Source organism: Alexandromys fortis, unplaced genomic scaffold (genome assembly GCF_014885135.2).
Source record: "Alexandromys fortis isolate MF-2015 unplaced genomic scaffold, M_Fortis_MF-2015_v1.1 scaffold_206, whole genome shotgun sequence".
NCBI lineage: Eukaryota > Metazoa > Chordata > Mammalia > Rodentia > Cricetidae > Alexandromys > Alexandromys fortis.
This window is the reverse complement of record NW_026068097.1, coordinates 556,060-569,320: the sequence shown is the minus strand read 5'-3', so window position 1 is coordinate 569,320 and position 13,261 is coordinate 556,060. Positions and strand designations below refer to the sequence as shown.

At 37.2% G+C, this 13,261-nt stretch overlaps 1 protein-coding gene across 1 annotated transcript in view; it reads right to left on the bottom strand.

Moving 5' to 3' along the window:
* Gabra3 (gamma-aminobutyric acid type A receptor subunit alpha3) overlaps positions 1-13,261 on the bottom strand; it is a 229,142-nt gene that overhangs the window by 56,800 nt on the left and 159,081 nt on the right. The window lies entirely within an intron of this gene.

The window sequence follows — 13,261 nt, the reverse complement described above, 5'->3', positions numbered from 1 at the left end:
GCCTCCCATTTCCCTCCCCCTCCCCCAATCAAGTCCCCCTCCCTCGTCAGCCCAAAGAGCAATCAAGTTTCCCTGCCCTGTGGGAAGTCCAAGGACCACCCACCTCCATCCAGGTCTAGTAAGGTAATCCAGATATTTGAGATGGCACACCTTTAGTAAAAATCTTTGGAGGTAGAAAGACCCACCTCTAATCTGAGAGCCATGGCTTCTGCTGGAAGCCTATATAGGAACATTGAAAAATGAAAATTTGCACTTTGCCTGCTTTCTCACACCTCACTAGCAATTCCATCTCTTCATTAGCATTAGAACCTACTTCTTAGGGATTCCAATGTATACTAAGGACCATCTGAGACATCCAGCCTTGTGGGCTTAACAAGGATCCTTGGTCCTTCCAAACATAGGCAACAACTGTTGAATTAGCTGAACCACGGCCTGTAAGTCATTCTAATAATTCATATATATACATATATAATATATATAGAGAGAGACAGACAGACACAGGAACAGAGACTTCATTTTGTAAGTTCTGATACTCTAGAGAACCCTAACTAATATACACACTAAAACTATAGAATAACAATGAAAGAGATTGAAAACATTAAAGATAACTGAAAATATATTCCCAGTTCATACATTGAGAGAATTAATATGGCTAAAATTACTACTCAAAATAGTTAATACTGCAAAAATGCTACTCAAAATGACCTCTATGTTCAGCAAAAGTGCTCTCAAAACACCAATAATATTTTTTTTTTCGAAAACAGCCTTAAAATTCCAATTAGTACTATTGTCTTGAGTAGTACAAACAGCAGAGCTAGAGGCATTATGCTACCTGGCTTAGAATATACCACAAACATTTGCTAATAAAAGAGCATGGCACTCACTTAAAAATAGATGCATAGACAAATGGGACAAAATAGAGAGCACAGAAATAAATTCATATATTCACGGTCAATTGGTTTTCAACAAAGATGCCAAGAACACACAAAGGATAAATGACATTCTCCTTAGCAAATGGTATTATGAAAACTGTACATTCATACACAGAAAAATTAAGTGAGATTCTTACTCGTACAACTTACAAACATAAAGTCAAATCTTATTAAAACCTTAATTAAGCATAGTACCTAAAACTCTTGGCTGCTGGAAGAAAACATTGAGGAAAGTTTCAAGCACTATTCTGTAGAGTGAATATTTGGACATGGCTTCAAAAGCATAGGTAAAAATCAAAAACAGATTAATTGGCCTACAATAAATTAAAAAGCTACTGAACAGTAAAAGAAACAATCACAATAAAGAGATAGCATATAGAATGGAGGAAAGTCTCTAGAAACATACATCTTACAATGGATTGATATCCAAGAATAAAATGAACCAAGCCAACTCAATAGCAAGAAAATATGATCTACTAAAGAACAATTGATCCAAATACACATTTCTCAAAAAAAAGCCAACGTGTGTAAGAGAAGCTGTTCCATATCATTAATCAAGGGCATGCAAATTAATATCACAATAGGAATCGAGGGATGGCTTTAACAAAAGACAGGCGACCTGAGTTCAGTCACTGGAATGCATAGGTTTGTCCTCTGAATTCCACATGCAAGCTGTGGCACATCTGTTTCTCTTGTACACTCTTCTCCACATGTGCATTTGCACACACACACACACACACACTTTAAATAGTAAATAAAACATTAAAATCATATTGGTAAGATTAACCAGTTAATACAAAATTGAAAGTTGCCAAGTAGAATCAGTGCTTTCACAATAGGTAAGGCATTTGTTAATTATCTTGATTTAACCAGTTCTCACTGTATGCCTACATTAAAAACAAGATTTTATATGGCACAGATGCAAAAAGTTGTATTTGTCAATTTACAAAATTAGACCTCCAGACTTAAAACCCAGTTGTGCCAGCTAGAAGGCTAGAAGGTCCCCTTTTCACTAGCATATTTACATATACTAGTTAAAGCTCTAGGACTGGATTTTATTAGGAAGAAAAAACATAGATTCAGGAGAATTTGAATTTAAAGATGAAGATTCACTCCACTGGCTTAATGCATTTCTACAAACTCAAGATATGAGTGATATTAAACACTTCAACCATTTCATACAGCCTGAGGAAGCTTACACATCAGACAGAAGATATATGTATCAGAATCTCAAAGTGAAAAGGAGAATAGAGTTGGGGAATAAGGAAGAGATACAATATGGCAATTTTCGTTATTATTCTAGTAGTAATACTAGGGCATATCACTGAGCTAAGAGTCCCTGCTCTCGACTTAACATCACCAAGTAACTATTTCTTTTCAATTTCTTGTGAACTAAGATGAATTAATAACTTGTTTATTTAGTATCCCGATTGCATCCTCCCTGGAAATACAGTTACCAAAATGAATACAACTATAAAATATTATTCTTATTATGGCATTTGCTGGATTTTTTCTTTTTACTATACCATTCATGCAAAAACCATGTATTTCCCTTGGATTTATCATACTGTGCTTTGCATTTTGTTAGGATTTGAGGGTAGATGCATATATCTTGTCTCTTGGACTAGATTGAATACCATTGATAAACCATTTGATTTTCGATTGAAATTTACTCAAAAGTTTTAAAAAAGTGAGAAAATAGCCAAGTCCCAAAGTTATAGAATCTAATTTCAGAGTTCATTATGGTCTCTTCTTTTCCTCTTGAAATTCATATATTTAAACTTCTCAAGGAGATAATGTTGAGTGGTGGGACCTTTCAGGGGTGATTAGGTCATAGGGACTCTACCCCTCAGGGAATTAGTCTTTATTAAAAAAAAGTACTGAATGAACGTTTTTAGTAACCACAGTTAGATAGGGACAAAGTAAGAAGACATTATCTTGTAAGTGGATACTTAGGCCGGACAATGAATCTGGTGAAACCTTGCTCTGGATTTCTACTTCTTCAGAACACTGAACAATAAATTTGGCTGCCTATAAATTACCCACAACAACATTTTTGTTCTAGCTGAGCCAATTAAGACTGCTCATTTGCCCTTGGCACAAGTACATGGATCCTCTGGAAAATGAGGTTCTGGCTCTCTCTTGATAATAACTCTTGCCTTCCTAAGCCATTTGCCACTTTTAGTATGTCCCTTGTACTACAACATGTAGTATTCATTATATAGTATTCATTATATATGCCTTAGAACTAACCATAGCATTTTTATATCGTAAACTGTGTATGATGACCTAATTTACATACTCTTTATTTAAACTATAGAAGTAATTTAAATGCAAATGGATCAACTAGATTATAGCTGCTACAGGAAAAACATTAAATGATTCCTAGAATTTTGCTAAGTGTAGACACAAACTAGGGGAAACCCCAGAGAAAATTCAAGTGTAAAATGTGGGATGACTAGAGTTCCAAAGACTAAAGAATATTGGATGCATTTGTGTGTTCTGGCTGTTTGACCAGGAGACAGCCCTGCTAAGGGCTGGGAACTTAAGAGTTTCCAGTTTAAAGTCCATAGGTTAACAGAGTCTTTGGAGTTCAGTGTGAACCCCACTGTAGACAATCTGTCAACTAGGCCTTTTGGAAGCGGAGCAGTGTGCTCTGTGCTCAGAGGGATGTTATTTCTAAAAGCTAAAGGATGGACAACACTATCTAGAAAGAGATGCCAGGCAGACTATTTCTGTAATCATGGAGTAAAGGACGGGATCTGGAATTTATGGTACAAAAGAAAGGCTAGTAAATCACTAATAGCCATTATCTGTCCAGGATGAGTCACTCCCAAACACCCAAACCAAGCTGTGCATTAGTCACCAGAATTCCACTTGTCTGCAGACTAACCATTAAATCCTCAAGCTAGAGACAGGAGACTCAGTGCACAGGAAGGAAGACCATCACCTTATCACCGTAGCCTTCAGAAGGGACAAGTGAGCCTAACAATTACCTCAGAGGTATAACTCCATCCTCACTTTTTGACGATCCTACTTTCCCTCACTCTCCGTTCATTGACAAATATTAGAGATTTCACAGAAGAATCTGCATCCATCTTTGTTCCTTGGCTGAATGCCTGTTTTTTCTATGTATAACACATCTTCTAATCCGTGCTTAGAAACCACCTATGCCAAGATGCTTTGTTAATATAATATGGACATTATGATTTTCTCCAGTTCTAAGAAAACCTAGAGCACTTGGTACAAATATTACAATCCTTGACATTTAAGTTTTAAGTGTCTGTGTGCCTGACTTCTGAAGAGGATTTCTGTTTGTTATGATAACCTATGCCTAGGTTACTGGTTAATTCATAGCAAATCATGTGTAGGTGCATTCAGCACACAGCATCATTTGTGACTGACCGAAGAATTCTACTAGCTATTCTGTCTTGCCTTGTTCTAAGTCTCCCCAGATGCCCAAATGAGACACTCGATCTCTTCTATGTTTCTTGCTGCTGTTTAAACTCTCTAAATGTGCTTCAGAGCATAAGGAACCGCAGGGAGAATCCACTGGAGCAAAAGCTATCCCAAAAGAACTGTGTGAAAGAAAGCTAGCAAGACTGGCTTGCCCTGATTACATTAAATCCTATACTATTAAAATTCTTACCCAAATGCCTTCCCTGGTTCCTGGTTATTTAAGGTTATATAATGAAAATTCAAGTGTGATGTATTAGCATCTAAACTAGGAAGAGAGGAACATTGCCTTAAAGTTTAAGGTAGAAAGTTCCTGGCATCAAGCAGTTTTAAACATTCAAACAATCTATCTTTAACACATTCCAAGTACATGAGCAAGACTGACCCAATCATACAATTAAAGTATGAAAGAAGAAATCATAATCTCAGCATGACAGATATCATCTCTCAGTTGGTTCAAAACATCACTTTTCTCTTGATGACTCAACGTGGAGATAACCGTGACTATTTCCTTTGTTTTTCAGCTAAATATAGGACACTATTATGGCATAGCACAACACGTAAAGGACATTTTGTACAATACATTCTGTTTTACAAACCCTCACTGTGTGAAAATTCTCCTGGTTTCCAGACCTGCACTTCCCAATGCATCCCATCATGTCCAGTTCATATTCATTACTTTAAAATGGTCCCCAAGCATTACTGTCTTGCAAGAAGTGGCGCATCGTAGTGTGAGCAAGAAAACCTCCTCCAACTGTGAGCTAAGTTTCTGTATACTCTTCGTTTAGGTTTGTAACTTTGGTCCAGTGAAATTCCAGTTTCTTAAAAGCTCTAGAGAGAGCAGCCACATGCCAGGATGTATCACATAGATCTCACACATTATCACATTTACTGCTGGCAATGGCTTTGAAAGCCAGATAACACTATACATCATATCGTTTAACAGAGAACGGCCTAGGAATCACCTTACTATACAATCCATTTCCTTAATCAGAATCATAATGCTGCACTATGACTCAGCACTAAATGTCCATGGAAATTGTTATGAAGATTGACTGATACAAATATGTATAAAGCACCTCATGCAGTATCTGGCACATTGAAAATACTCAAGAAGTACAAATTTATAGCCTTCTGCTCTTGTTAGCTAAATATTGAATTTTTCTCTAAAATGTAAAGCGTTTGTATTTATTATTCTTATTAGTAGGACTGCAATCAATTCAGTGTCCAGGAAAATATATCATATACATTTTAAATGTTCCTTTTCAAACTGTACTTGGCCTCTAAGTTCTAAAGAAAGTCTCTGTCATTCTTGTTTGCTTTACTACTCTGAATTTCCCCTATTTTTGTCCGGGACTTTGTCATTCTGAGGACCATGAATGCTCCACTAACTAGTATCCCCATTGTCAATTGATCCTTCAAGAATACAACCAGATGTTTTAATTTTAAAACAAATCTGGAATTCTTTTTGCACATAGCAGTATTTATTTTCCCAGCTTGGTTTGCTAGTAAAGCATATACAAATAACCCATTTCATAAAAGCAAGCTACTAGAAATGACTATGCTCTCAAAGCCTAATGAACTCACAGTCACCTCCCACATACCCATCTCTGTCCTTCCTCTCTGACTCACTTCACACAAACAAGCCGCTGCTGTTAGAAATTATGTGTTTAATATGGTAGAGCCACAAGATGAGTGGGCTTTGGGTCCTTGAACCCATCACTTCTAAATGAGCCTGCTGTCAATGAAGAATATCTGCTTTAAACTTGAAAAAAAAAAAAACAACAAGAAATACATTTCTATCCCATTGATCACATTTGAACTTTCATACATTTTGGGGGTTAGCTGTTTGTGTTAGCACAAAGGATCTCATCGTGCCACGCACATTTGTTTCCCTTTTATTTTTAAATTTTATTTTATGTGTATTGGTATTTTGCCGGCAAATATGTTATGTTCCACATGTATGTCTTGTGTCCAAAGAAGCTAGAAGAGTGTATTGGATCCCATGGGACTGGAGTTACAGATAGTTTTGAGCAGCATGTGATTGCTGGAAATTGAATTTAGGCCTTCTGGAAGAGCAGCAAGTGCTCTCAGCTTCTGAGTCAGCTCTCTAGCCACATTATTAAAAAAAATAAAATAAAATAAACAACAGTTTCACTATATCATCAAAGCTGGCCTTGAAGTTCTAACACCCAAGTGCTGGAATTATAGGAATGTGTAGCTATGTCTAGCACATCTCTTACAATAATATTTCCCTATAATTATAGGACAAAGGTACTCTGTATCTCATAAAAAATGAAACCTTCCAAATAGTAACATAATTTGGCTATATTCCCTCTGCCCTTTTTTGTTTATTTATCTTTTATTTTTGAAATTAAAATATAATTACATTGTTTTCTCCATTCCCTTTCTTTTTTCCTAACCTCTACCCTTTTCTATTACTGTTATTGTCCAAAAGCACATTTCTCTTTGGCACTCAATGGGAATTTTAACAATTGGATCATTTGTCACTTATGGTTTTTTTTACTCAATTTCTTCATTTATTTTATATTCCAACCACAATTTCCTCCCTCACCTTTCTTTCTTTCTGTTCCCTTACCCTCCTCCCATCTATCTCCCCATCCACTCCTCCTCCTCCTCCTCCATTCAGAAAGGGGCAGGCCTCCCATGGGAGTCAACAAAACATGTCATATCATGATGAGGCAGGACCAACCTCCTCCTCCTGCATCAAGGCTGGGGGAGGCATCCCTGCATCTGGAATAGGTTCCAAAAAGCTAGCTTATACATCAGGGACAAGCTCTGGTCCCACTGCTAGGGAACCTACAAATACACCAAACTATACAACTGTTGGTCCCATGTAGGCTTCCTAGCTGTAAATATTTGCATTTTCCTAGAAGTCTTCTTTGGTTATAAATTCATACAACCCTCTGACCAGGCATCAAGCCTTGGGAGTGAAACTTTTAGAACATACTACATTAAAACTTTATTTGCTAGAATAAAAGTAGCTTGAAGCTATATAGACTTGTATGCTGTGAATATTTTATTACTATTGGTTTATGAATAAAGCTATTTCAGCAGAGCAAAGCCAGACAGGAAATCTGAACAGAGGTAGAGAGAGAAAGTAGGCAGAGTCAGGGAGATGCCACGTAGTTGCCGAAGGAGGAAGATGCCAGAAATTTACCCAGTAAGCCACAGCCTCATGGCAACACACAATTTAATAGAAATAGGTTAATTCAAGATGTCAGAGCTAACTGGAAATACACCTGAGTCACTGGTCAAGCCATGTTGTAATTGATACAGTTTCTGTGTGATTATTCAGGTTTGGGAGGTGGGAAAACAAAAGAGCAGCCTCAGTCTACATATACCAAATAATGGCAAACAATCATGGGAAACTCATTTGTATATTTTAGGCTTCATGATATATATATATATATATACATATATATATCATAATATCATAATAAATGCCTATAGGCATATATATTGAAGAGTTACTGCTAAGATTTAGAATAATATAAGTGCCTGGCACATAGTAGACATTCAGTACTCGGCAATTCTCAGAAATTATCTGTTATTGATGAGTACTACAGTAGCTTCCTTATTAAGCACATTTTTCATCATCTTTCTCTCATTTCAATCTGTCTTGTTCATGTGTTCAGAATGTTCTATCTAAAGTGTAAATCTGTTTGATTTCTTCCTCTGCATGCTTTTCCATGAATCACCATGATCGTTCTGTCAACATGTCTTGTAGGTGCCTTTCCCCAAGACAGACCTAACTGTTCTCTGGTCCTCTTATACTGACCTTTAGTGTGTTACCACTACCTCACTCCCTTATATTACAGGTCTATAGACCTACTATACCCTTTGTTTACTACTTTTTTTCCTTGTCCCTGAATATAGTTTACTATTACCCATCTCTTAGAACTAAGTTTAAAAGTAGGTTCTTACAGTGATGTATGTCTAATTTAAGCACTGAGAGGGCAGAGGGCAGTGTATCAGTTGGAGTTAAAGACCAGTTTGGTCTACATAGTGAGCTACAGACCATCTAGTGCGATATAGTGAAATCTTATCTCAAAATAAAATGCAGTTTCTCATGCGATTTATGGTAGATGTGTCAAGGGGGTAATTTTGTTGTACCTGCTAGATTCTTACTATGCTGGGTAGTTTTATATTGTCTTGACACATGCTAGAGTCTTTTGGGAATAAGGAACTCAGTTGAAAAAAATAGCCCCATCAGATTAGTCTGTAGTCAAGCCTGTGATATATTTTCTTAATTAGTGATTGATGTCAGAGGGTCTAGCCCATTGACTGGTGCCACACCTAGGTAGGTGGCCTGAGCATGTATAAGAAAGAATTCAGGCTACCCAAGTCTTGAAGATCAAACCAGTAAGCAGTATTCTTCCATCACATTTTTGTTTAGTTTGCTTTTTGATGCTTGGGTATTATTCTATTTTTTTCTTATCACATGATTCCATGATATTTTGTACATCTCCCTGTGAAGGGATTTTGTATTACTGTACATACCTCCTTAACTACAATGCTATAAAGCCCTTTTTAAAGAATTTATGTGCATTAATGTTTTGCTGGCATTGTATGTCTGTATGAGGTTATTGGGTGCCCTGCAACTGGAGCTACATACATTTGTGAGCTGCCATGTGGGTGCTAGGAATTGAATCAGCATCCTTTGGAAGGGCAACCAGTGCTCTTTCCAAAGATGGCAACCAAAGCCATCTTTCCAGCCCATACAATATTATGAAGTCTTTAAGAGGTAAGTGATTCCTTACTTATCTCTGTAGTGTGGTACATCTCAGAGTCTTACACATACTAGATTCTTATAAATATGTTGTTAGGCAGATGATTCAATGGAATAAAATCTAGTTAAATTTTATGAGTATTTTCCACCCTATTCAGAAGCTCAACAGGATTCTTACTATATTATTGTTATCAGTTAATATTAACATTACATATTTATCCTTTGTTTCATCATTAATAACATATTATTATATCAATAAATATTATTATATCATTAATAAAGAAAGGGTACACTACTCTATCTTGGGCAGTTTAGAATAGTTTATAAATGTGTATATCATGTTGAGCTAGTTCTGCGAACTTTCTGTGTTGTTCCAATCTTAGTATGTGTGCTGCTGAGGGTAATAGGGCTCAGCCTGCATTTCCTGGTCATCCTGAAGTTCCGAGATGAGGTATGGCAAAGTTCCACAACTGTCCCAGTTATATACTCATGAGAGACCTGGTTCAATTTTTTCAAGGAGCTATCCTCTGAAGTTTACTCACGGAGTCCAAAATAAAGGAAATAAACATTATATGCCATTACTTGTCTACAGAGTTCAGACTGGTTTTAATTGCCTTGGGCACACATATGCCTTGAATGATTTAGTTACCAGAGAAGATAACCCTGGCAGGATGTCAGGTCACCACATGGGGTTGTAATAACAACAGTGCTACAGAATGAGAATAATAATAACAATAAATAAGAGTGCTACAGAATGAGTCTTTCTGAGAGTGTCTAGATGATCTGCAGGCCTTTTTCAATTTCTCTTTTCTGTGTTGTTGCAAGGCAGGCAGCAGCTAGTGTTATTAAACGAAGATCTGAAGAAAAGAAACAGCTTGTGACTTGTGAAGGTCACTAGATGACTCACTTATGGAGCCATAAAAAGAGCCAAGATTTTATATCTGAGTTTTGGGCCTCTGCCCACCTTCCCACCCACGTTCTGGGATCTAAGGTATACTCTCTGCTGTGCTAGGAAAATAATGGTTTAATCAACCTTCTGTACTTCTGTTCTGTTTGGATACCATACTTCAAAATAAGCATAAAGGCATTCTGCCTATACACAAAGCTCATAAATCCTTACTTTCTCATCTGATTCAGAGCACAGAAACCTCAATAGCAATTGTCTTCTTTCTGGTGACTAATCATTTGCTTTGCTTCACCTTTGGCACTTCTCAAGATACATCCTCATGTTCTTGCTTCATAGTTCAGTTTTTACATTCTCCCTTTTCTTTTCTGCCTCCCTCTCCTCTAAAACTCAAATATGTATTATCTAAGTTATCTAATATTTCTTTTTATAAGATTTATTTTTATTTATGTATGTGTGAAAGAGAGAGGAGACTGGGAGAGGGGAACATTTGAGTGCAGTACTGGTAGAGGCCAGAAGAGGGTGTCAGACGTTCTGGAGCTACAGGCAATTGCAGGTGCCAGACAGGAGTCCTAGAAACTGAATTGAGAGCACAAAGCAATCTTAACAACTGAAACATCTCTCTAGGCCCCAACCCCCTTTTTTCTTTCACTGCTCATATTCTCCTTTGCTATTTTCATCACTCTCTTCTCCTTTTAGGTTCTCTTATTATTCACACTTTTAACAACGTACATACCCAGTTTATCATTCTTTCTACCTCATTTCATTATCTTGTCTTCTGCTCACATATAGTCTACTCTGTCCTTTCCACGATGGATTTAAATACAATGTACTACCAAACTCTTTTCCTTCCTCCCCTTATTAGAGTTGTGACTCTCTTCTATCTATTCCTATTCTGATGTTCTAATTATTTCCAAATTCTTCTTTTACGTCATGTGCATTCATATATCCCAACTTTCTTATTTGCCCTACCTCCTTTTAAGCATATATATGTCGCATATAGTGAAAAAAATCTAACTGTATTTTTGATGCAAACCCATGTGCTTTTCTCTGCCACAAACTGTTATTTCTGCAGTGTCCTCAGTGTTTACCTATCTGCTCTTTTCTGCTATCTGACAAATATGTGCTAGACTCCCCATTTATAGCAAATAGAACCTGACCTTTATAACTACTGGGTAAGCATTATACATCCCCATTTTTCTCCAGTTTCTCAGTTTCCTCATCTCTAAGGTAGAGATAATAGTCTCTAGACCTTAAGGTAGTTATAAATGTTCAGTGACTAGAACACTGGCAAGCACCATGTTCATATGATATTGATGCTAATGACTGTAAAGGGCACCGCTGATATTTTTAAAAGTGATCCAATCTTTTAACATATCTATCAACATTTATAGTACCAAGGTTTTTTAGATACCAATCATTTTATGGACTGGTGAAACCAATATTTGCCTTAGTTCATTCTTGTTTTCTTTTTGAGAATACTCAGCCTATACACAGAGGTGTGCTTTACCGCTCTCCTAGTCCCTCCTCAATTTCAACCAAGATACCCATCAAGATTATTCATCACAAGTCCATGCCTTGTTAACTTTGACACCCAAATACATCTCCTCAAGTCATATCTAGCCTGCAAAAAAGATATGGCAAGATCATAATTCCACCTAACACTATACATCTCGCTTCCATCTAAACCACATCAATTGCTTCCCTTCAGTTTGAACACCACTGAAGGAGACCTAATTCTTAACTTTGACCTCCTGTAAGATAATTTTAAAAAGTTTTCAATGTACAATGAAACATAAAGCATTGCCATTTCAAAACAGGAGGAATGTAATGGAGAAGGAAGGAATTTGGCAAATGAATAGATCAAAACTCGGTACGTTAAATTCTATACCTCTATGTTTAGAATCTCAGGAACAGAAAGGACTCAGGCAGCCTTGAATCTTACTAACTTCCCAGTTACAGTATATAAGGTTACTTCCTTGGTCTGGATCTAGTAACTTCAAGCAATTTTCCTCAGCAGACATTGCATTTTCCTGGCATGCCTAATTCCTGTATTCTCAGCTTCACTCCCACAGCTACGCATACCTCCTTCTCGGGGATTCCCAGGGAATTTGACCTTGCTGTATATCTCCTGGTCTCCCTGTCTTTCCTTTGAAAGGTCTGAATTGTCTCATGACCTTTGCACTCTTCATACCTACAAAGTAGCATCACATATAAACTATAAAGGTCTGTTGCCAGCTTGTATGGTAGCAGAACCTGTAGCACAATTAATAAAAACTAAGAGACTGAAATTGAGATTCAACCTGGAGGTCAGAAAAGTAAAAGAGCCAGCTACTGGCTCTTATCTCAACCTCAGCCCAAAATGGCTATCCTGCCTACAGGAATCTCAGAATGAGACTGTGTCTGTGAGCTGTCTCCTCCCATTTTACATTCCTCTCTAGGGCTGGGATTAAAGGCACGCACTGCCGGTTTCTATGATGAACTAGTGTGACTACTGGAATTAAAGGTGTGTGTTACCTGGTCTGTAAGGCTGAGCAGTGGGGTTGTTTTACTCTCTGATCTTCAGGCAATCTTTATTTATTAAAATGCAAATGAAATACCACCACAAGAACCCACTTAGACTACTGCAGTAGCAGGTGTAGAGTGTTTGATGAATCTACATTGAAAGTTTACATTTACTTGATAGATATAGGTTATCACAATAACTCAAAATTGACAATCATTAATATGGGCACAGGGTTCAGGGATTAAAAACTGATAACAGTGAAGCTATTAAAAATACAAACAGAAAGCACAAGAACCAAGAAAGTGTTTCTTTGTTGGAGCAAATAATATTATTATATTGCAAATGCTTCCAAAATTAATCTTCTTGACATCAAAATGCTATGACATCTGTCTTAGTCACTGTTCTATTGCTATGCTGTGCAGAGACACCATGACCAAGACAGCTCTTATGAAAGAAAGCATTTAATTGGGGGCTTACTCAAATTTTTAGAGATTAGCCCATTATCATGCTGGGGAGCATGTCAGGATGCATAGCACTAGAGCAGTAGTTGAGAGCTACATGCTGATTCATAGGCAGCAGACAAAGAATGGACCTGAAACCCAAAGCCCATCCCTAGCAACACATTTCCTCCAACAAGGTCATACCTACTCCAACAAGGCCACACCTCCTAATCCTTCTAATCCTTCCAAACAGTTGTACTCCCTGGTGAC